The sequence below is a fragment of the Harpia harpyja genome, chromosome 20, assembly GCF_026419915.1.
Source record: "Harpia harpyja isolate bHarHar1 chromosome 20, bHarHar1 primary haplotype, whole genome shotgun sequence".
NCBI classification, from domain to species: domain Eukaryota; kingdom Metazoa; phylum Chordata; class Aves; order Accipitriformes; family Accipitridae; genus Harpia; species Harpia harpyja.
In genome coordinates this window covers 20,185,838-20,209,429 of record NC_068959.1, presented here as the reverse complement: position 1 = coordinate 20,209,429, position 23,592 = coordinate 20,185,838, and the positions used below count along the sequence as shown (strand labels likewise).

The window sequence follows — 23,592 nt, the reverse complement described above, 5'->3', positions numbered from 1 at the left end:
ATGTCCATGCTTCCCAGTTTAATTTGTGTATAGATGGCATGGCACCTGCAGTAGCACCTATGACAGGATAATTGTAATGTGATGTGACTGAAGGCCCTTGAACAGTTTTTAACACTGAAAAGATTAATTTTAGCCTAAAAAACTCCTAAGTTTTGATTATTTCACACAGTATCCTCCAGAAGACTGCACTGAATCCAAATGGGTCAGGCATCTTGGTGAGAGCGATATAGTCCTTTGCTCTGACAACTACAGTCTCTTTTGCGTTTAAACAGCATTTTTGTCTGAATCTGTGATGGTTGTCTTTCCCCTCCCACCAGTTTCAATGTATTTTACATATTTGGCAGCCTTTTCCAACTCACCCATTTTTTGTGGGCTTCACCTCCCCCCAGGCCCAGGGAAGGGAGAGAACGAGAAGTTCAGGAACTGAAGCACAGGAGGGATATCTTGTGAACTTGTTCTGGCTGTGTATGCAGCAGAAATAGGAATCCCAGACCTTATTTCCTTTATGGAAAAATTTAAACATCTGATCTCCTTCAGAGTGCCAGAGGAAAGGAAGCCTTGTTAAAAATCTGTCCTTGCAGCACAGGCCATGGAGAAGAGTGTGTGTGCATGGCAGGAGGGCACCAGGTGCCCAGCACCCCATTCATTCCTGCCTCTCTAGAGTCTCCCATGGGCAAGAATTCAAGGTGACTTTCAAATCCTGCTGTACCCGACAGCCTTACGATATAATGAAAAAGCAGAATGATCAAGTTCAAATAAGTTTAATAAATAGGTCACAGAAAAAATATAATTTTAAACAAGCAGTGAGAGGGGATTAACAGCAAATTGTATACGTAATTCTTGTTATACCTTGCCCCAACCACCTCTGATGTTTCAAGTTACTACACCCAGATCCTGAAAACAAGTACTTCTCCAGTAGTCCCATTTAAGTCGTGGACTCTACATTTCCATCTTCTCAATCTCTTTCAAATGGGCATCTTCAAAGCAGCGCCCACAGCTTATTTCTTTTCTTCTCACAACCACTGCTGCTCCAGCGAGCCCCCACCTGCAGCGAAACATGCGAACTGTTTGCCTGTAATTAAAAAACATACAAAGACAGTTAACAGGAGTAACTCTAAAGGCCCCGAATTCAACACTTAACACTGACCAGTTAATTAGCCGACCTTCATTTTTATACAAAACATGCAGTATTAAACAAAATGTCCACAACATTTTTTTTTTTTATTTTCTGACTGCACGTTGTCTGCATCCAGTCTAGGATTAACTCCACGGAGAAGGAGTTACTCCACTCTTAAGCATGCAGAGCGCTGCCAAAACCTGGCACCATCTAGGGCCAGAACAGCACCTGTGGTGCCAGGAACAACTTGGCAGCGCATTTCTCTCCCAGCAGCATAACACTATCACAGGCACTGAGCAGCAATGCGTAGCTGACTACCGCTGGATGAAAGAGAACTCAAAATTGAGTTTTTAAAGGACAGAAGGAAGTAGAGGCCCAAAAGCACATCCCTCTGGCAATGCGGGCCTCGCTTCTAACACCTCCTCTCATCAGGGCTTCCTCCAGCAACTGGAAGCACTACGTTCTTCACTAGATAAACCAGGTTATTATTTCCACCCCAGAGCAGCAGAGGCTGGCACAACAGCCCATTCACAAGCCAGCAGAGGCCATTTAGTTTACTTAGTATGGCAGAACAAACGGTCTTTTTGCCCATCTCCCCATGTTGGCTTGTGGAGAGACCTCACCCACGTAGCTCAAAAGGCTCCCGAGCTTTCCCTGTGCCTCATGTGCATGTTACTCCTTTACATCTCCTCTCCGCTGGTCACGCTACCAGAGCAGCAGTCTCCTCCAGAAGACACCTCACTTGGCTGCTTCCACCTCCTGTAAAACTCGGGGGTTTTCATAAACGCAGGCCACCAGTGAGGACCCCTTACCTGACAGCTGTATCTTCCAGACGGCTCTCTTGCCACCCGAGACCTCCGATTTACAGCCATCCCTTCACACACACTTAGCTGCATATCAGCTGGAAGCCCTAAAGAGAGCACAAGAGAAACATCACTTCAAATATTCGATTAATTAAATCTATATTAATAGAGCTTAACAGCTAGGATTTGGCTTGCGGAAGGGGAAAAAAAAAATCAAACGGAATAATAGGCTGAGAAATTGCTTCTAAACGGCACAGCCTGAACAAATTACCCTCCAGTCCCAGCGCCTCGGAGGTTATCAGCCAGCGCCGGCCGCCGGGCACCACCGCCTTTCGGCCATTAATAACAATTTAATAAAAAAAAAAAAGGGGGGACTATTTCAGGCGGCGTTTTCCGTTTCCAGAGCCCCGGGGAGGGGTGAGGCACCCCAGGCCTCCAGCCCCGGTGGCGGAAAGACCCACGGCGGGAAACCCGGCGCCTCCACCTCACCTCACCTCATGGCGGCGGGGAGGCGGCCCGGAGCCCTCACCTCACCTCATGGCGGCGGGGAGGCGGCCCGGAGCCCCCACCTCACCTCATGGCGGCAGGGGGAGGCGGCCCGGAGCCCCCACCTCACCTCATGGCGGCAGGGGGAGGCGGCCCGGAGCCCCCACCTCACCTCATGGCGGCAGGGGGAGGCGGCCCGGAGCCCCCACCTCACCTCATGGCGGCAGGGGGAGGCGGCCCGGAGCCCTCACCTCACCTCATGGCGGCAGGGGGAGGCGGCCCGGAGCCCCCACCTCACCTCATGGCGGCAGGGGGAGGCGGCCCGGAGCCCCCACCTCACCTCATGGCGGCAGGGGGAGGCGGCCCGGAGCCCTCACCTCACCTCATGGCGGCAGGGGGAGGCGGCTCGGAGCCCTCACCTCACCTCATGGCGGCAGGGGGAGGCGGCCCGGAGCCCCCACCTCACCTCACGGCGGCGGGGAGGCGGCCCGGAGCCCTCACCTCACCTCATGGCGGCGGGGGGCAGGGGGGAGGCGGCCCGGAGCCCCCACCTCACCTCATGGCGGTAGGGACGGGGCAGGCGGCCCGGCACCCTCGCCTCGCCTCACGGCGGCCGTCCCGGCCCCGCGCCGCTGCGCTCCGCCGTGGCTGCGGTCGCCGAAAGAGGGCGGCCCCCGCCGCGCCGCCGAGGTGGTTCCGCAGGCGCCGCCCCGCTCGCCCCGGCCGCTCCCCTCGGGGCGGGCCCGGCCAGGCGCGGCCCGGGGAGAGGTGGCGGGGCCCGGCGGGGCCGGGCAGCCTGCCCCGGGAGGGGCCGGGTGACGATGAAGTCGGTAACCTCCTGAAAGAGAAGAAAAGGCGGGAAAAACGGTGTGGCTCTCCCTTCATCTCCTTCGCTCGGGGTCAGAACAACTGCTGGTGTCGAGGATTAGCTTGTACCTCACCGTGCAGTGCTTGTAGGAACAAATACAGTGTGTTACCATCTCCAGTCCCCAGCTGTGACAGGCCATTGAGGTTATAAAAGCGCTTTTCATCAGAGCCCAGCTAATGCCCCAAGGCTGCTTTGCACGTTACAGCCACGGTACCTGCGGCAGTAAATGGCCGAGGGAACCGGGACTGGCTGACACAGCACGTTTGCAGAACTTTTCTTGCAGCGATTTACTGAATTTTCTCCCCCCTCCCACAGTATTGTTTTTCCTTTTACTCCAGAGACTGTCCGTGCAGCACAGATGCTGCTAAGCCAAGGTCCGGTAGGTACGGAAGAATCACGGTACCGAGCCTGCAGCACCGGAGCTGGACAAGAGCAGGCAACCCAGGGCAGGGAGCAAGTCCCCGGGCACGGGTGGTTTCGGAGCTGAGGATAACACTAAAGCATCGCTCTTGCTGTTGCAGGAGCTCCAGACGTTGGCCTGTCCCATCCCAGGCTTATAGCACGCATGTTTTTGAAGCATTACAGCTCCATGCTACTGCAGGTCCCTCAGGCGGATGTACTGTGCCAGCAGACAGTGCTTCATGTCCTGATTTAACCCATCCTGCTAATTTATGGGAGCAAAACCTCTCAGATGTGATCCCTCCTTTATTCTGTAACTGAGCATCGACAGGGGTTAAACAGGCTTCTGGAGCCTGTTGAGTTGGTTTGAAGACAAACTGCAGGGCTCTGTCAGGATGCAGGGAGTTCAGGGGAGGCTGTGTCTAGACTAGAGGAGCTCTTCTGAAGGCTGGCTGTGCTTTTGTTGTGTGTAACTTGTATCTCTAATCTGGCTTGAAACAACGTGTCTCGGTCCCTTCAGTCCCCAACACCGCACTTGCAGGAGAAAAGGAGGATGTATTTAGCTTCCACCAGGCTAAGATGAACAGCAGGCCGAGCAGGGATCTTGGTATCAAAGAACAACGTGATGTTTGCTGACATCAGCTATGGCCTGTGAGACGAGGAAGACCAACACATGAAACCACCATGAAACCAGCTCTCGGACAGTCAAGCCAGCGCTGTGGACACTTCTGGGGTACTGCTGCAGGCAACCGCCTGTATCTGGCCGGTCTGCAGGCCTGGAAGCAGGCGGGAGGTCAGGCAGAAGGACCTGTTGCCCAGCCAGTTGCTGTTGCCAGTCACAGTGTGGTTATGCGCAGCTCTGCAGACTGGTGCCTGGCCAGGCTGCTGCAGCACGAACTCCAAGCATGGCATTACTGGGCTCAGCCTGTTTCAGAAGGCTTTTGTCATCCCCTCGGAGAGATGCAGCAGATCTAGAGAGCACGCTCACCAGGAAGCTGTGGCAAAAGAGGGCTTCATTCGATACCCATGGCAGAGCCGTTGTGTTTCACCTGGTATGACACTTGTTACCCAAAGCTCACAAATAACATGCAAGCATTTTTTTGAGATAAACCAATGCTCCAAACCCAATTACTGGAGGGGAAGGCTGTGCGGGAACACAGGGAAATCTATGCTGTGAAGTGAAAGGCTGGTCCTGGCATCGAGAGTCGCCGAGTTCTGGTATTTGGCATTCAGAAAGCTTTTGAAGTATCTCCCTGGTCCTGCTGAAAATGTCTTATTATAGGAGGCAAGGCATATTAATTTGGGCCCCATGCTGCACTACTGAGTTATACAGCTTCCAAACTGGAGCTGTCGCTTAGGCAGCCTGCTCCGGGTCTCAGCAGAGCTCATCATCCATCCCCATCTGTGGGCACATGCCCTCAGCCACAGGCAGTAAGACCTCCAGTAACAAAATCATGAAGTGCTCTCTCTGTTTGCTATTACCTGTCCCACCAGCATAGCAGCTGTTCATCAGTGCTGGATCTTCTGCACTGCAGCATAGCCAGGAAACTCTTGTCCTTCACTAGGTTCATCACTAGCTGGGAAAGGACCTAATGCTTTCCACCGCTCAGCACCAGCCTCTCTCCCTGCACGCAGCCATGGCTGTCCTGGGCAGAACAAGCCCAGTGCATCCTGGGACGAGGCAGGGACAGGCTGCGTCGGGGAGGAGCACCCCCCATGTCATGGCCTGCATGAGCATCCCCACATCCAGGAAGAATAGCTGCCCACCTTGGGCTGTGAAAAGACCAAGAAGCATTTGAAGAAGACAGAGATGGAGTGGATGATTGCCTGAGGCAAGAGACAGCTCCAGCTGAGCATCGGTGGCATCCCCAAGCTCTGAGAGCCTAAGCTACAGGAGGAGCATGGGGGAGGGATCCCAGCCTTTCCCAAAAGGCCTCGAAATGTCTCAGTGGAGCATAAAGCCCTGGTGAAAATCTTCCTTTGAATGGATCGCAAGTGAGAGAGGTTATAGCTACACCGCTGTGCCTGGGCATGGATACATGCAGCACTGAGCTGGCGTTAAGGCATCCAACAGAGGCTGGGAAAGGTGTAGATGTGTCTCTCTCCCAGCGAGGGACTTGGCAGGACTACAACTTTTCTTCTGCTTGTTTCAGGACAGGGGTTTTTGCTGTTGGCAGCTCACAGCTGTTTCCGAGCTGACTCTTCCTACCTCGTGTGTCTGAAGTGCAGTATCAGGGGTAAGCAGAGAGCCAGCTCGCCTGCACTCTCGTTCCCGTTAACTGGCACTTGATTTCATTTTTTCCAGCTTCACGGATCCTGTGTTTCCTGTACTGGTTCTCCATACCCCTACATGCGCATCTCAGCATTGAGGTCAGTGTGGATGTTTACAGCAAAGTTGATCTTGCTGAACTCTTCATCTTCAATCTGGGAAGAAAAGTACCTTTACTGCTTGGATATGGCACTTGGAACCAGAGGGCCTTCCACCACAGCTCGTGACACAGGTGGCACTGGGTCCTTCCATGCTGAGAAGAAAAATTAGCCCTCAGCACCCAAGGAGAGACACAAGTCAGATTCTTCAGCCTGGAAGAAACTGCTTTTGTAGCCAGATAAATGATCTAGAAAGAGAAATATTAACTGAATGAATCATTTTCACTCTCTCAAAGCAAGAATAGGGACTCTTCTATTTGAGACAAATGTTCTCTTAGCCCCTGGCTTGTTAAACGGGGGTGCTTCTGCGCTTTCTATCCATCTGAACGAGAGCCGCCCATTTCATCCGACTCCGCAGAGGGGACCCTGCAATTTCCACTCCCAGCTGTCATCACAAGATGGCATTGCAGGCTTAAAAGCTGAGCCGGCTCTGCTAACGCTTAGAGATCTTTTCCAGACCCGGGGGCGTCCAACCCCAGAGGAAGCTGTGGACTTAACCCCGCCTGCTGAGCTCCTCCACCAGGTCTCAGCCCCCGACACTTGCTTTTAATCACGTCCCTTTAATGTCAAGGCTGTGCTTTAAGCACACGGTATGCGGAATGAAAAGCTGCAGCCGTTACTCCTGTAACCTGTGAGCCATCTAATTGCACTGATTTAAGCTAGTTATAGTTTTGACAGTTAATGGCATGCAGAGCACTTTAATCTTGACCTGCAACCCCTCTGGCTCTTCCAGGGCCTCCTCTGCCCCCGAGGAGACACTGCTAATCAGACCAAACAGTGAAGTAGTTTAAGACATGGCTAAAGGGAGCCAAGGACAAATCATGAGCGAAATACACCCAACTCATTTTGCTGCAAAGCACTGTCAAATTTAGAACTGTCTTTTGTTTGCCCAAGAGTGATTTGGGAGAACAATGATAAGTCTTTTAATAATTTACAGCTTTAAAACAATAACAAAAAGAGAAAAATCACTCTTCTTAGCTATGATTTAAAAAAATAAAGCTTATTTTGAGTTAGATGCATGAAGCCCTGGTGTGGTGCGCTATCCCCTCTGTGTCTCCCCTGCTACCCCTGCTCTCGTGGGGATGCAGCCTGCCCACCCATGGCATGACCCACAGCCAACAGCCACAGCTCAGCTTGGCCCCACTGGTGAGGAAGCTCCAGCCCCACACGCTGCCCCATCACCTCTGGAGAGGGCATCAGCAATGGTGTTGGCTCACATGGGACTGTGCTCCCCTTCAGCCCTTGTTGCTGCCATCACAGCAGGCAATGCTTTGCCCAGATCAGACTGTGATCAGCACATAGCTATGCTCACTTGCTGGGTAGGTTCTGTTTGCCGAGGGTTATATGCAGCTTGGATCAGCCCCAAAGGACCAACAGCCCTTAATGGCCCTGACCAGCCTCACCTGACACCACTACACCCATGGGACAGGAGCCCCATTTAAGCTCAGCCCTGGAGCCTTACTCCTTCTATGAGTGATGCTGCAGAAATTCCTGGCTCTAGCTCTATCTCCAGCCCTGCTCCTAGATAGACCCTCAGATGTATGTTGTAGCTATGTCTCTGGCTCTATTTTCTAGATGAACTTTGGACCCATGTTGTAGCTATGCTTCCAGCCTTGTCCTTGGCTCACCTCCTCTTGCTCCTGGGTGGGCTCTGGACCTGGGTCATTGCAAAGCTGTACCTGGGACTGCTGGTGGACCCTGTAACCAGCACCCAGCTGGGCTCAGACCTAGTGGGACTCTGCCTGCTGGTGAGGATGATATCTCTGCTGGGGTTATCTTGGCTCTGCTTCCCTTAGGGAGCAGCTGGACCTTCCTGCTCCCTGCTAGGCCTGTCATCTTGTTACAAGAGCGTAAGCACAAAGCTTGTTAATCTCTACACTGACCCTGCTCCTCTGTGGACCTTTCTGGGTCCCAGTGGGAGGGAGCTGTCCTGCTATGGGAAGGTCCCAGTGGGAGGGAGCTGTCCTGCTATGGTATTCAGTGGCTGTATCAGGAGACAAAGGTGCAGGGCTGGGTTAACGTGAGGCTTGCGGTTCCTGCATGTCAGTGGGTGCTCCAGACTTTGTCCACCAGTTGCTCCCTGCAAGAAGCAGCCATGATCTAACTGCACCCTCTTCCCTGGCCAAGGGCCCTGCAGCCTCCCACCAGGGCTTAGTATTTGTCTGTCTTGATAGATTGGTGGCTGTGCTGTCTCCTGGGGTGACAGCTCTCCCCAGCGCAGCTCCCCTGGGGGTGTCAGTGGGGCGAGATCTGTTGCTGAGCCCTCTCTGAGGCTGTAGCTGGATGCATCCCTCTGGGCAGCACAGGGAAATGCTGGTCAGGCTGTTCCCTTCACTGCGGAGCTAGAGGGCAACCTCCCTTGGCCCAGAGGAAAGAGCAATCAAAAAATGTTATATAAACCAAAATCAGCCTGCTGGAGGGGTGGATGCAGTGGCACCAAGTGCGGTGCCACTCTGCATCTGGCTGGGCAAGAGCATGCCCTGCCTGCAGCCCCTCTCCCCAGCTGCCCTCCCTCCAGGCCTGCCTGGGTTTCATCTTGCTGCCAGAGCCTGGGTCTTTTTGTTGTTCAAAATGTACTTGGGCAGCACGAGGAGCCTGTGTGGTTCCCCTCTGTTCTCAGCTGAAACTGCTGCAGAGCAATTTCTTTTTCCCTTTTGTCTCCAGCAGAGCCCTGGAGCTCTGCTCCCTTCCTCTTGCCTCCTTCCTGTGCTCCTGCTGAGCTCCTCCCTGGCTGAGTCTCCTTCCCTGGTGTCCCCTTCCCCTTCCAGCTTCTATTCAAACCCCATTTTTTTTTTGCTTCTCTCCCTCCTTCAGTGCTCCCATCCAGAAGACAGACTGCAAACTCTCTGTTACTCGGTGCCTTTCATCTAACAGATCCTGAGCAACTTTCTCAGCATGATAAATGCGTTCTCCTAATCCTATGGAGGGGAATCCCTGGGACGCAAGCCACCTCTGGGATCTCCCACAGATCCCATGGCATCATGCTGCAGGGTCTGTCTTGGTTGCAAGTGTACAAGTGGTAAAGTGTCCCTGAGCACGGGTATCACAACTTGCTCTGCTCCCCCAGACCTTTTTCATCTTAGGAATTTACACATGCAGCAAGACTAACCAAAGCAGATCTTCCTCTTTCAGTGGTCCACCAGCTCCCTCTCCAGCAAGGAAGAAGCTCAGCGGGGCAAGCAGCTGGGTAGGGGATTAAGTATGCGGAGGAGAGCTGGGGGTGGGCTTGCACGGCACCAACCTGAGCATGCGAGTGGGCTGTTCTTGATCTCTAATTACTCTAAATTGTACTATGATAATAAAACCCAGTTACTCTGCCATTTTGCTGGTGCTGGTTTAAATCTGTGAGGTCTTGTAAAGCCTGACTTGAGCCCCAGGGGATTTTAGCGAGTGCTGGCACTGGGAGCAGGGTGGTGTAAGCATGGCCCATGTATCCTGGGGTCGAGTGGTGGGTAGAGATGAGTGGACACACCAAGAAAAGCACCAGCCCAGCATTTTAGAGTAAAGCTAAGTAGAAACAGCTTATTCCATTAAAAAAAAAAGGAAAAAAATGAGTCTTAATTAGGACAGAAACCCCCAGATAGGCTTTTTCTTTAAAAAAGCCTAAAAATACCATTTTTGCTTTGATTTAAAAACTATTTTTGCTCTTCAGACTGTAAGATAAAACACATTTGAATTGATGATGCATTTCACAACAAAATATATTCCTTTTCATCTTGAAAATGCTGAAATGGGTTGTTTCAAAATTTTCAACATTTACCCCCCTTTTTTAAAAACTGAAATTTTTAACTTAGCTGAAATGTCTTTTTTTGAAAGGAAACTCTTGATTACATTTTTTTTTCCCCCAACAGCTTTAATTAGAATTAACAATTACAGCTGATTCTTAGCTGAGTGATAAACAGCTGGACTGAATCCACTCTGCAGCCCTCCCTGCTCTGGGACTTCCAAACTAGCTCCAGCACTAGCAGGAGATTAGCCCTCCACAACATTTTAGCCTTGTCTAGTCACTGAAATTTATTTTTCTTTCTTTTCTCCCCACTCTTTCTCCTCTGAGGGTTAGTTTTTACTAGTGCAGCATCTCTAACAGTCAGGGAACTTCACAGTGAGTTGAGATCGCATTGATTTCTCAAGGAAGAAGCTGCATACTAATTTTTCCTATTTTTCTCCCATGAGGAAAGCAGGTAACAGCTTCAGGAAGGCAGCTGAGTTTGTAGATATTATGTTCACCTGCCACGTGACAGGAAAGTCTGAGGTCTGGGGGACCATCATGGGAAAGAAGGAGACCTTGGCTGGTCTGATGCAATGTCTGAAGGTGAAGCTAGTGTTGCTGGTAAAGTGAAGCATGTGGGATTAAAGCAGAAAGGGTTAAGCCTGAGAAAAGCATTAGGTGAGGATCAGGGGATGGATCAGTCCATGGTCCAGCCAAGAAAAAGGCCAGGAAGGGCATCCTGCTTAAACCAGGCCCTCCATCAGGCAGAGGGGAACCCTTGCTTGTCATGCACAGGGTGATGCTTGTTGTAGGCAGCAGCTCAGGACTCCCAGGGCAACGGATTGTTCTGGGCAGCTTTGAATCCATTGCTGGATCCACCCAAGCTGCTGTGTCTGCTGCCTTGATGCCTCTGAAGCAAAACCCACCCATTAGCTGGAGGGTTTCCAGGCTTGTGACCACCCTGGAAGGCCCCAGTGACCAGCAGAAAGGTGCTGCAGAGAATCCCAATGGCTTTTCAGGCTGGAGCCCAGGTCATAAGCTTTCTCAGATGGTATCCCAAAGGTGTCCAGGGCCTTTTACCCCATGGTGTGGGGCTGGGGGCTCAGCCGCTGTCCTGGCAGTGCTTCCCTCTGTGTCCAGGATGATTCTCACATACCCCAACTCTTTGGGGCAAGGGAAGGAACGCTGCAGTGGTGTGAACAGAGAAGGAAGGGCATGGAGGTGGAGGGGAAGGGAAGATATTAGTCTGCTCTGAAAACCCCTAAAACCTCTGTTTCAGGCATCCAGGCAGGTTTGTCCAGCCTTTGCAGGCAACCTCCAGAGAGCCAACAGTCACTGGGGCATCCTCCTTGGCCGAAACCAATGTCCCTGGTGCCCGTCGCGGCTCTCCTGCTGCCGGATCCAGTCCTCTTCATCGCTGCTCATCCCTGTGCTGGCTCGTTGCTGTTAAGGGCTGATCTCTTCTCCCTGGAGACAAGGCCATGGCTTCAGCCTGTTCCACCTTGCTCCTCCTACTCCCCTGCCAAGCAGTTATTACCATCTTGGATGATCTTGAGATGGTATTGAGAGGGAGGTTTCTGTATAGAAGTCTCCCTGTGATTAATGGATTAAGAGATTTTGTGAAAATTAAAGCCTTTCTTCATACTTCACGCTTTTAGCTCTTCAGCTGTTGCTTTTTCCCTTTTACTTCTGTACAGAAATCCCCGTGGGCTTTGCTTGCCCCATCTCTTTTGCCGATGTCTTCTCCCCACGGTGACGTGGAGATGTGGCCGGCAGTACCCACTTCTCTTTGCCACTCGCTTTCCCCAAAAGCTTCACCCTGCTGAGCCCCTGGCAGACCCTGCTGCTCCCGGGCCAGTGGTTGTGGAGAGGAGGGTGCTGCAAGCACAGCTTATTTGTATACGAACCCAACCCAGGAGAGGGGCCGTAAATGCCTCCTTATTTCCATATTTATCATTGCAGTTCAGATGGATGAGGAATCCGATGGAAAGTTTAGGTGAAACAGAGGAAACGAAAAAGTGTCGGTAAGTGGCAGCTCAGCTGAGACTGGCAGCCTTGAGGGTTTCCAGCAGCAAAAAGGCTTTCAATTACCATGCTGAGCTGCTGCTTGATAACATCTTCATTTCCCCAGCTGTGCTGCTGGGATGGATGGGGCAGCAGGTCCCTGCTGTGGAGCACCCCGTGCCTTGCCATTGTGTGACCCCAGCTGTTTTCCCAAAGACTGCAGCCTGGTTGTTACAGCGATATGAACCTGAGACCCTAAAAAAAAAGCGCATTTGGTCTTGTTGGTGTTTTACAGGTCTCTTTTCTTCCTGGATGCTGGTAGGTATCATGAGCAGCAGCAGAATGTGGGTGCTGAGGCGCAATAAATATCTCCAGGTAATGAGCATCGCAGTCATTCGCGCCATGCTGGAAAGGAGCTGCAAAGGCTTTGCTGGACAACTTCAGAGCACCCAGTGCTGGGTGTTGGTGATGGATGATGATTTAAAGCCCATTTTTGCAGGGAATAATGGCTCACAACAGTCCCCTCTCCTTTAAGTGTGCGACACTTGTTTCCACCTTATGGGAAGTGTTTTACTAATCATCCCTGCGCTTGCTCCCGAACCTGCACGTGCTGCGGTGTGGGGATGCTTCAAATGTGGTGAAGAGGAGGTGGCAGGGTGGGATGCGGCTCCCAGGGGAGGCAACCGGAGCAGCAGGGATGGGTGCTTCCTGGAATTTTCCAAGGATCTGAAATCTTCAGCCCTGGGACAGACTGTCTGCCCACGGGCCAAGGGAGCCTGGCTCAGCCTGGGCTGCCCTGCCGGGGATAACCAGGACTGCATGTCCGTGCCTAGGGCCCGTGTGTCCCTGGGGAGGAGGTGGAGGATGGAGCTGCCCCGTTGCTGCCTGCACGGTCCCCCTCCGGCACCCCAGGCCAGTGAATTTATTCTTACCTAAATCCCTGCTTGGACACCTGGAAAGGCTCCTGCTCAGGTCACTAGAGGTGACTGCTTCTAGAAAGGGTCCCTGCTGCCCTCACAGTCACAGCTGAGCTGGTGGCACTAAAAACTTGATGTTCCCTTTACACCAGTTATGTATCCGCCAGGTCCCTCTGCTCTTGCTACGGGCTTTATTCTCCTCTCTGCTTCTAAATCATTTGTGCATGGCTTCCTAGGAAAGCGGCTTTGAATTGATCACCGTTGCAGCCTTATCTAATTTAATCCAAACCTGATATCAAACAGAAGAGAGCGAGGGAAGCCCGGTGGGAAGCCTGTGTGCGGCAAACCGCTTGGATGTGATGAAAAGTGTCGTTAATAACCTGTAATGAAATGCTGGAGTCATCTGGCATTGCCAGTCTCCTGAAATGAGGCAGAGCCTGCCCTCGCTCCCCTGGCTGAAGCCGCCAGGCTCCTGCGAGGGCCGAGCCATGCTGCGGATGCGTTCCAGAGGGAGAAGAGTCGTCACGGACTGACACCCGCCAGGATCCCAACCCCGAGCTGTGCCGCTGCCACGCTGGCAGCAGCTCACCCAGAAACCCTCATGCTTTGCACCCTGGCCCCGCTGGCAGAGTCTCCCCACAAGCGGGGATGGCTCATCTCATCCCATTTACTGCTCCAATGCCTCCGAGGAATTGACGGCAAAAGCCCTTGGATGAGTCTTTTTTTTTTTTTTTTTTTTTTTTTGATGGTGAATGAAATAGTATTTGGGCTGGTGGTGATGAGAAGCTGCAAGCGGGACCCATCTGATCCTTATGGCAATTCAGAGAGGCTGATGCTGACGTGGCAGAACTGGTCCTATAAAAGCCCCTGTGTCCCAGCACACAAAATGGGTGAGAAAAAGCATTTTTTAAAAGCAAGTGGTGTAACCCTGCAGCTGCAATGCCACCTTGTCTCAAGCCCAGGGTTCACTTCTGTCCTCTCTGGATGCATATGCACTGCAAAAATCATCTGCTCTGAACTCAGGCTGGGTCATGACTCACTTCTTGGGTTGTAAAGATGTGTTTCTTCATCTCAGGGTGGAAAGTGGCTGCTGCCAGCTCTCTAGCAGTGGCGAGACTGGCCGCGGCAGGCTGGGAGGTGATGAAACATGGCACCAGAGCTGCAGGTTGTTAAACAACTATACCCACTGGAGACTGAATTTCATCTAATCTTTTGGAGCTACAGCATGATAGAAAAGGTTGAGGGGAAGGGAAGGCTGGAGGGGAAAAGTGTTTCCGACAACAGCCCTAGTAGGACTCTCTTCACAGTGACTGTCTGGCCACAAATCCATCTATTTTGGTGCAAGCATGGAGTGCAAAGCCTGGACCTGCCACCTGGAAACTCAACCTAATAAGTCTCCTGCAGCCTGTGGAGTTTGCTTATTACCTGGGAGAATGACATGTTTCATGCTACACAGTCCTGGCGTCCTCCCAGGGGAAAAGGGCAATCAAACCCTCTTGGTGACAGCAGCTTGATGCAGAAGCCCTGTGAACATGGCAGGGTGATGAGGGAGAGCACTGGCATGGGGGGACGGGAAGGTCCCCAGTGCCTGTCAGCCGCCTGCAGCTGCATTACAACAGCATCTCATGGCTTTCCTCCGGGTCTTCCCCCAACGAAAACTACTTGCAGGTACTTCAGCATGAAAAAAACACCAAAACCTAAGAGTTAACCAGCGAGGGACAGCGCTGTGTGGCTTCATAGCGATGGCACATTGTTATTTGATTTTGCTTTTGGACTTAAATTGAATGTCTGAGTAAGAGTCTGGGGGTATTCGGCATGAGCCAGGTAATTCCATTTCTGACCAAATTCGGAACACATTGCCACAGCTGAGCTGCTGGAGAAGCTGGACGGTCCCAAGGAGGGGAGGTGGCTCCAGCTGAGCATGTGGTGGTCCCGGGCACAAACTCACATGCCTTTTCCTGAAGAAAATCTGAATTTCTGATCGCCCAAAAGTCGCCCTGTGGCCCTCAGCACCATCTCTGCAGTGACTGCCCATCTTGCCTCCAGCTCCTGCCCAGGAAGCAGCAATCCTTGAAATCAAGTAATTAGGGCCAGTAGCAAAGGCAAGGAGAAATTTTATTGATTTTATCGTGACAGTGAATCACACCGTGGTGTCAAGCTATTGACCTGGACTTGTGCTGATCAAGGGCAAGTTTTGTATCATCCTGCCTAAGGGGAACCAAGCTTTCCCTGCTGCTTTGCTGCTGCTTAGGCATAGGACTGGCCCAACATTTCCGGACCATTAGCCTAGTTCACTGTTAAACTTGTGAAGCTGTTGACATCAGTGCAGTTTGGCAGGGAATAACCCATTTCTGCATCCGCAGCTTTTCTGATTTCCTCTTTTGAACAGCCCAGCACTACTGATATGGGAAGAACAGGGTGCCCGTGGCAGGTATTTGGGGATGCCAGTGGCTCTGGGCTTGCAGGCAGCCTGTGGGAGCTGGGCAGCAGTGCCTGGTGGTCTCTGCCTGGGACAGGGGAGCGGGCAGGACCTGGTGCATGCCTGGGCAGGATGCTCTGCCCAGAGGGAGCAGCCCCGAATCCCACCCCGTGCTTAAAGCTGAGCTGCTTTGAGCAAAGGTTGCCCCTAAAAGAAGGTATTTAAACACAAGGAATCAATTGCATTAAGTGCAAATTCATCTGTTGATGCTGCTGTATGCGGGCAGAGCAGCCATTTACTGTGGTGTGTGATGCTGCGGGGATCAGCTGCTCTGCGCTCATTAATGCTCTGGGCCACTAACGATGCCCAGAAGTGGCTGCAAACAAAGACAACTGAAGTCTGATGGATTAATGCCGCCTCCCACCAATACAGCCCGCAATCCATCAATTACCTATCTGCTTAGTCCTTTTCTCCATCCTTTTACAATCTAAATAGCACATTTTATAGTCGCTGCTAAGTGATGTGATCAACATCAATTACCTACTAAAAGAGAATCAAGTCTTGATTTAAAATTAAGTGCTGCATTTTGCCATGTTCTTTATATGTAGCCAACAGAATAATTGCAGTGACATAAAAACTAATTACACAACTCCACAATTAGGCCTCCCTCCTAGTGCTGTGATTGTCTTTAAGTACATTGATGAAAAATTACTCCCAGCCCTAAATTACTCTCTCACACCCATCTTCTCCAATACCTTTGGAAAAAAACCTCCACCCCATCAGATCAAACAGAAGAACTCAAAATGCAGAAGATAATACATGCAGAGCGTGTTTTCTGATCTCTTTGATGTGTGAGCAGTTTCAGACGGCGGGATTAGGCTGGCATCGCCCGAGGATGCAGCGGTGCTCCTCTCTGTGACGATGGACCAAGCATCTCAGCAAGACTTCCCAAACTGCCTGGGGCTGTCACGGGGCCATGAGGCTGGTGGGCTGGCACCCTGCGGCATCGCCATTAGGCTGTGGCTGGGGAGAAACTCCTCTTCCCTGTGCCCCAGCCGATGTTTGGCTCTTGGGCTGCAAGCAGAGGAGAGGCCAGCCCTGCCCGACTGCTGGCCTTGGGTTTTACTGCTGCTGCTGCTGTGCCTGAAAGAGGGGGCTCACCGTGGCTTTGGAGAGATGGCTGATCATCCTGTTAGTGCTGTTCCACCTGGCAGAAACAAGGGGAAAAGCTGGATCCAGCTTGCCTGTCCCACTGGAGAGACCATGGCAGGGTTTGGGCAGAGACGGATGGATGAGCCCAGTCCTGAGCTGGTGGCAATGCTGCTCCCAGAGCTGAGGGGGCCCAGAGCCCCAAAGGGAGAAGAAGGAAGAGGCTGGAGTATGGCAGTGCTTTCACACGTCCAAAGGCCAGGAGTTACATCTTGCCAGAAATCACGTAGCTGCCTGAAAAATCACAAACCCTAATAAAAATCATAAACCTCAATAAATCTTTTGAGCACTCTGATGGGCTTTGTGGGTTTTGATTCCAGATTCCTATTTTGAGGTGTTTACATCCAACCTGGAAAGACTGAAAACATTTCATTTACTGGAAATGAAAGCGGAGATTTGCTTACAATCAATCTCTGGCTGCCAGGATCTTTGTGGGTGCTGGTAGCAAAGCACGGCACATGTGTGAGCAGAGCTGTGGGGACACTGGCCCAGGGGACAAAGTGGGAACGCAGCTTCCTGCTGGTCCCCTTACACCGTGCCATTCTGTCGGTCATCGCTTGCTGTTGCTGAGCATCCTTTGCTGGATAATTAAGCATTGCAGGTTTAATTTTGGGGCTGGCAGGGTGTTTTTGGCTGCTGCCTGGTGCACAGTGGAGCCCACGGGCATCCTCGTGCACTAGCTGCTCCTCAGCCACAGCCCACCCCAGCCCTTGCCGAGCAGGAGGGTTGCATAGCTCATGGCTGTGGCTTTTCCATCATTTCTGAATGCCATCGCTCAGTCACCAGCCAGGAGAGGAGTGGGAAAAGCTTTGGCACCCAATTTTAATCAGCACGGTGCTGTGAGCAAACAAGGCAGAAGGGACAGACCCACGGGCCCAGGCAGCAGCCTGGCAGTCCCCGTGTCTTCCAGTCTGACTTTCTCACCTCTTCTTCAGCGTGGTCCTGGGGACTTTAGGTGCCAAGGCTGTGAATTAACACCCTTGTATCTACCTGAAACTTCACTACCTCCCTCCAAACGTGTGAAAAACGTAGGGGTGCTGAAGCAGCCAGCTGCAGGGAAGCTGTGATGTGTAAGGCCAACAACATCTCGTGAACCTTGCACATACCACCCCCTTCTTCCCCACTGCCCACCTGGTGTGGGGGACAGGGGGAGCTTGGGATGCCCCACGCACAGGCGGGCCAAGGCTGGAGCAGGCTGCCTGGCCACTGGGCAATGGCGGACAATGGTGGGCAATGGCGGACAATGGTGGGCAATGGCGATCCTCACGCCACCAGGCGAGCCCGAGGGATGACGCACGATGAGCGAAGGTCCTGGTGGCTCGGAGTCCGCAGGCAGACAGCTGCGGCGTTAAGGCCACCCGAAAGAAAGCAGGCGTTATTGGGCAAAAGCCGTTTATTTTCACCCTTTTTCCCTAAAACCGATACGGAAAGGCGACCACCAGTCAGTCAGTCAGTCAGTCAGACAGCCCCTCCCTCAGGCGACCGCCAGTCAGTCAGCCAGCCGGCCAGCCCCTCCCTCAGGGTGACAGGATTTCTTCAGGGCCTGGCACGGCCTCGGCGGGGCTGGTGTCCGCTGTCCGGAACAGGCCGTTTGCCCACGGCTAGGGCGTCTCTCCGGGGCCCGGTTCGCCCCGCTGCCGCTTCGCCCCGGCCGCTCCCGGGGCCGCCGGCCCCAGCCCGGGACACGGGGCGGCCCCGCTCGCTGCGAAGGTGGCGGCCCCGCCTCGCGGGGGGGCGGGGCACGGGCGGAGGGGCGGGGCCGCCGCATCGGCCAGCGCGTATTGGGCGGGGGCGGGGGCCGAGCGGAGCGTGCGCAGTGCGGAGCGGTGAGTGGTGGCGGGCGGGGGGAGCGGCGTCTGAGGCGGGAGGGCGCCGGCCCGGCACCCCTCGGCCCGGGCCGCTGCTGGGTGCCGGGGCACCGGGCCGTACACGGGCCCTGCGGGTCCTGCGCCGCCGCCTTCCGCGCTGGAGCGTGTCTTGCCGGTGCCTTCGTTCGAGGGGAGCCGGCGGCGAGGCCTTGCCGGGGCGGGGGGTTGCCCGCCGCCCTGGTTTCTCGCCGAGGGTCACCCCCTCTCCCCCGTCCGCCGCCCAGGCTGTGAGGGCGCAGGGCCCGGAGAGCTGTCTCTGGGGTGCAGTAACGGCGTTTGTCCTAAACCCGGGGAGGTTCGGCCGGCCTTGGGCAGGGCTCGGGAGTGAGGCCAGCTGCCTGGGCTGTCGTGTTCTAGAAGTGACCGAAAATCAGGGCCCTGTGGCGGGCACCTGCCCGCAAAGTGCAGGGCAAGAGGCCTGGGCAGGCAAGGATCCCTTATGCCGAAGGGCTTTAATTACAAATTCAGCGAAATGGGAGCAGTTTGGGCTCTGCTTTGAACATGAGGATGGGCTGGGTGACCTCAGGCCCCCTTTGCACCTGGGCAGTTGTGGAATAAAAGTGTCCTGGTACTGCCGGTGTAGCTTTGGGCCATTAAAATGGATTCTGCTTCAGGGTATGCACTTGGTAATACGAGGCCTGAATTTTAAAACTGTTTAATTATTTTGGTACAAGCTTGCGTATGGCTCTTGCTGGAGAGCTAGTGAAATTACATGTTGCACAAAGCCAGGCAGTGAAAACTGAGCAAATGGGATTTTGTATATAAACACTATTTGGAATATTGCCTTAAAATGTTTAACTTCAGTGGTTGACTAACACTTGCATTAGAAGTAATCTTTGACAAATAATCAACACTACCCGCCTCTCAAGATGGCCTGGGTTTACACTAACAAGTTCTGTAGACGCTATTTCTTAGGGGCAAGTTATTTATTTTACAGTGTTTTGCTGATAGAACTAACCTAGTACAAATATGGCTTAGAGGCAGAAAGTATGATTTCACTGATACTGTTTAATTTGCTTGCCAAAGGAGTATAATCTGCACAGGCACTTCTGTTGGTAGAGCTGTCTGCGCAAGGAGGCTGCTCCAGCATACAGCCGTGGTAGGAAACCTTTTAAGTGCAGATAAGTCTCTAAGGTGTTAGAAGCCGATGATACACCCTGTCATTTACCGAACACGCTACCGCAGTGTTTTTGCTCTGTGCGATCCTTTTGAATTCATTTGCGCTCTGGGAGTAGCATTGTTACAGGATGGACTACTTTTTTTTTTTTTTCTCCTCTCTCTTCTTTCCCCCAACCCTGCCTGAAAATGACCAGCCTGGACCTTGTTGGTATTTTTTAGCAGCCTCCAAGGCATTTCTATAGTGGAAGCATCCGCAATCTTGCCACAGAAACTTTAATGTAGAAGTGCAGCTAACAGAGGTGAGAGCAGTGTCTGCAAGTTCCCAGGGTCTGCCACCTGTGACCATGTATTTACTGGATTTGAAGGGATACAAATATGTTCCTTTTAAAGAAATAAGCTGGAAACTGGCAATTCCTAATGCGTTGTCAGAACAGCCCTTGAATCCACAATACCATGCCCTAAAGCAACACAAGACCAGTGCTGATGCTACCACTGCCACTTTCTCCTTTTTTACAGTTGAGCATTTCTTTAGCCTGAGCAATAAAACACCTGAAAAACTCTCCAGCACTCCCAAACCATCTCTCTGTCTGGTCTTGGCAAGGAAATGGAAGACTACTTAAATACAGATGTGGTCAAGCTGGGCAGGTGTGGTTGAAAGCATGTCAGCTATACCCTGAGAATTTGCAAGGCAGTGGATTATTGGGATAAATTTAGGTATAATAGTTAGCCTTTCTATGTGCTAATCCTCTGTGCAACTGACTCCCTCTGTGGCTTTTATAACCCACCTCAGCTCTCTTACCACTCAGCTTTCCCCTCTGAGAAATAATGTTCAACTTGCACTTGTGAAGTAGGTGAATCAGCTTTAATGAAGATTTGTTGAGCCCTTTGTTGATAAGTTCCCTATAAAGCTAGTTACTATTTTTTATTAACACACAGATATTCTTAGCATCTGAAGTGAAAAATGACACAACACTGGGGATCTTCTGGGAAATAGCCCCGTGAAAGGAGACCGTGTGTGCTAACAAAGGCTTTGTCAAATCACTTCTGGCTGCGGTTCATGAGGCAGCTTGCTTCTAAAGCTCTGACTCAAAGAAAAAACCAAACCCCCAAATCCTCTTGAGTCACTGGGAAATCTTAAATGTTCCTGAAAGTTAAGCCCTGCTTTTGCATAAGATTTGTAGGTCTTGCCCCCTTGCTGTATTTCTCGCAGAGCCTGTGGTCGGGGTTTGGTGCAGCTGTGTGTGTATGGCATCAGCTGCGCAGGCACAGCTGCTCTTGCCCGATTTGAAGCACCTTGTTTCAATGATTTCAATTGCTTTCAGCAATTACTGCCTCAAATTATTCTGTCTGGGGTAGGGAGGGCTTGCCTGCTCGGCTGGGTGGTGGCTGCAGCCTGTTGCACGGGTCAGTGGGGCTATTTGGGGGTAAGAGGGGAGGAGGGAAGCCTTGCCCTTCCCCGCGGGCAGCCCAGGTCAGCATCCCTCACCCTGCAGCGTGTGGGAAGGCCATCTTCACCACCAAGGTAGCATGGTGGCAAATTGAGCTGAAGAGCTTCGTTTATGAAAGGTAATGAAGATGTGGATTGAAACGGTTATGGCTGTGCTCGTTCTGCGTTGCTGTGTGGGTGCCCTTTCGGCAGGATGAGGAGCCCTATTGTATTTTGGGGAAGAGAAGACTGTTAATTTAGCTGTAAGATATCACTGCTGTAATGGTGTAGGAGTGGCCAGGTGGAGGACGCTAAAATGAAATGCCGGGCTGGAAAAGCCTCCTTGTCAGTGCCCCTCTCCTGAGGCCAGGTGAGAGATACTTAGCTCCAGACTGGACAGCGGTGGATGTTAGTGGAGATCTGGATGGGGGCAAGGTCCCTTTGGGACTTGATGAAATTACAGTCTTGGAGGGCCTGATACCTCATCTAACTTGCCCTTGCAGCAAATTAGGCAGGCCACTTTGTCTCTTGCCTTCATAGAATGGGGACCCCAATAGATGGTTGTCCTTGTAAACAGCTGTTAAATGCTGAGAGCTGATAAGGACCCTGGATGGGAGCAGGGATGGAGAAACCCTTCAACAGCTGCTATGCGGCTGCGTTTTACACCACTGACTGCTCCGCTTGTTGCCCAGACCCTCTGGTTTGTCTGCAACTTTCTTAGGTGCGATACCCAGCACTGAGCATGGCCTTCGAGCCCAAAATTAGGAATTTTATGCTCTTAAATCACAGAATGATGTTTAGCTTTGCAGCTATAGCTGTGGTGTCACAACACTGACACATGTCGTATCTTTAGCCTGGTCCATGATTTTCCTCAGTGTTACCTCTGTCCAGAGGGATTTCCCCCGCGTTGTATTGGTGTGCTTGATCTTTGTTTTTGCTGTTTCCAAGTGCAGTTCTTTGCATTGTTTTCCTTGCTTTTATTGATTCCTGGGTGTTTTTGGAACTTTTCTTCAGTTTATCAATTCTGATCATGACCTCTGGAGTGCTTCTAGCTCTTAACTGCTGGGCATCCTTTCAGGTTTTATAAAAGTACTTTCTCTTTCATTGTTCAGGCCATTAATGAAAAAGATGAATAGAAGCAGACCTGGACTGAGCTCTGAGGGCCTGTACGTGAGGTTTTCTCCCTCTGTGACAGGGAATTGTTGATGGCTACCCCCAAAGTGTGTGTGTGTGTGAGTTGCTTTGTTGGTTTTTTTTTTTCTTAGTTAGTAATGAGCACTGTGCCTTGTTAAGGTGAACTTGCCTAGTCCGAATTCCCCTGGTTTGCCTGAAAGTGTTGGATTGATAGAGTGAAAAGCCCGCTTTAATGCTGTTGTGCTGGTCAGAGGTGTGGTGGGCAGATCTCTGTAGAGGGAGATTTGTGCCCCATTTCTGAAGACTTGGATAATTTTCAAGAGCTTTCATGAATCTCACTTAACTGGGACTTCTCACTGGTGCTTGCTGGGATTGCTCAGAGGCAATCCTCTGGTCGCTCAGCCCTGCTTTCCACCGAGAGCTCCCCAGCTTTCTCTGCTTTGGTAGCAGAGGGGTATGCATGGGGGCAATTTGCATCCATAGTGTCCTGCTCCCCTTTGTTTTTCTGTAGGCCTGTCCTCAGTGAGAGTTAGGCTTGTCTGTATGTGACTAAGGCAGTAAAAATACATTTTTCTCCTCAAGCAATTCGAAGTTTCTTGTGTGATTGCTCTGCTCTGGAAAAAAAAAATTACTTGCTCTGGAAAATTTAATTACACTCATTTTTATCCCTGAATAGTGTGTCGCTGTGGGATCGGTTGCAGGATACCTCGTTCTACCAGGGTTCTGCCGGTCACCTTCTCAGCGCAAACTCAGCTTAATGAAGAGGAGTTACTTTAACTGAAATACATTTAACTGGAGAAAACATCACTGTCCAAAGAGAGCCACCTCTAACCACCCTGAGTTCTGTAAGTACTGAGCTGCTGTGTTCAGCTTTTTGAATTTTAAGAGGTTGGTCCTTTCCTGAAGTGCACTTCCACCCACTATACCATCTTTCTTTGCATTGGTGTAACTGTGGGGTGAAATTTGGGCCCCACTGAATTCAAGGACAATACAGGGTTCCTCTGTGGTTTTCATCTCTTCTGCCTCTCAAGGCTGGTAACTTGAGGTACCTGGCCACAGCTGTTCGCTCAGGCTCTGCTTCAAGGACATCATCAATGGGATGGAGAAGCTGTGCCCTGTGTGTTCTCCTTTATTGGTCCACAGCTGATGGTGGGTGCTCTGACCAAATTTCAGTTCCAGGGGAGAAAATCAGCCTCCCTAAAACATTCCTGTGGTTTCTGTTGGATTCTTCCTTACTTCTCTCCAGGGGACTGCATGCTGTAGTTAAATACTGGTAGAAATATTGTGTTCCACTCTGGATTATGGCTGAATCTCGGTGGTGGATAAATTGCATCCTAAGTCCAGTCTGCAAAGCCCTTTGGGCTTCGTGGGATGCAAGAAGCTGTATTTTATTCTAGATGTGTGTTTGCTGATAATTCTATAAGATTTTCAGTGAGCAGGTTGTAAGAGTCCTGATTATACTTGTTCTCTGTGCAGTGAGACTCTTTGTCCAAATAATTCAAAAGCCTGCTGCAGAGAGAGGGAAGGGAAGGTGGAAGGATGATTTAGAAACCTCTGGGTCACTGAAATAGGTGGGAAGAAGATGCATATGTTGATCTGAAGGATATACTGAGCCAGGTATATGCCTTTAAGCATCTAAAGAAAAGTCAGTATTTTTTTCAATGGCTGCCTACTTTAAACCCAAATA

The 23,592-nt window shown here is 51.6% G+C and overlaps 1 protein-coding gene, 1 long non-coding RNA gene and 1 other non-coding gene across 7 annotated transcripts in view; 1 reads left to right on the top strand and 2 right to left on the bottom strand.

The window, feature by feature from the left end:
* Nucleotides 1-745: 745 nt before the first annotated feature.
* Nucleotides 746-3,130, bottom strand: LOC128134444 (uncharacterized). Of its 2 annotated transcripts, none has more exons than XR_008232757.1 (3): nucleotides 2,958-3,130; nucleotides 1,930-2,027; nucleotides 746-1,072 (listed from the first exon to the last, which is right to left on the bottom strand). It is a non-coding gene; the product is annotated as an uncharacterized LOC128134444 (long non-coding RNA). The 2 variants fall into 2 exon arrangements; XR_008232758.1 differs by having other exon boundaries at nucleotides 2,963-3,129.
* On the bottom strand, nucleotides 1,239-1,442 carry LOC128134512 (small nucleolar RNA SNORA74). Its single transcript, XR_008232768.1, has one exon. It is a non-coding gene; the product is annotated as a small nucleolar RNA SNORA74 (small nucleolar RNA).
* Nucleotides 3,131-18,133: 15,003 nt separating the features above from the next.
* Nucleotides 18,134-23,592, top strand: part of SIL1 (SIL1 nucleotide exchange factor) — a 105,183-nt gene continuing 99,724 nt past the window's right edge. Inside the window, exons 1-2 of one of the 4 annotated variants that reach the window (XM_052816563.1) lie at nucleotides 18,134-18,184; nucleotides 22,582-22,750. The gene's annotated coding sequence lies outside the window, so the exon portion shown is untranslated. Of the gene's footprint in view, nucleotides 18,185-19,349; nucleotides 19,645-22,581; nucleotides 22,751-23,592 lie in introns of those variants that run through there. The other 3 variants (XM_052816564.1, XM_052816562.1, XM_052816565.1) reach the window with 3 other exon arrangements.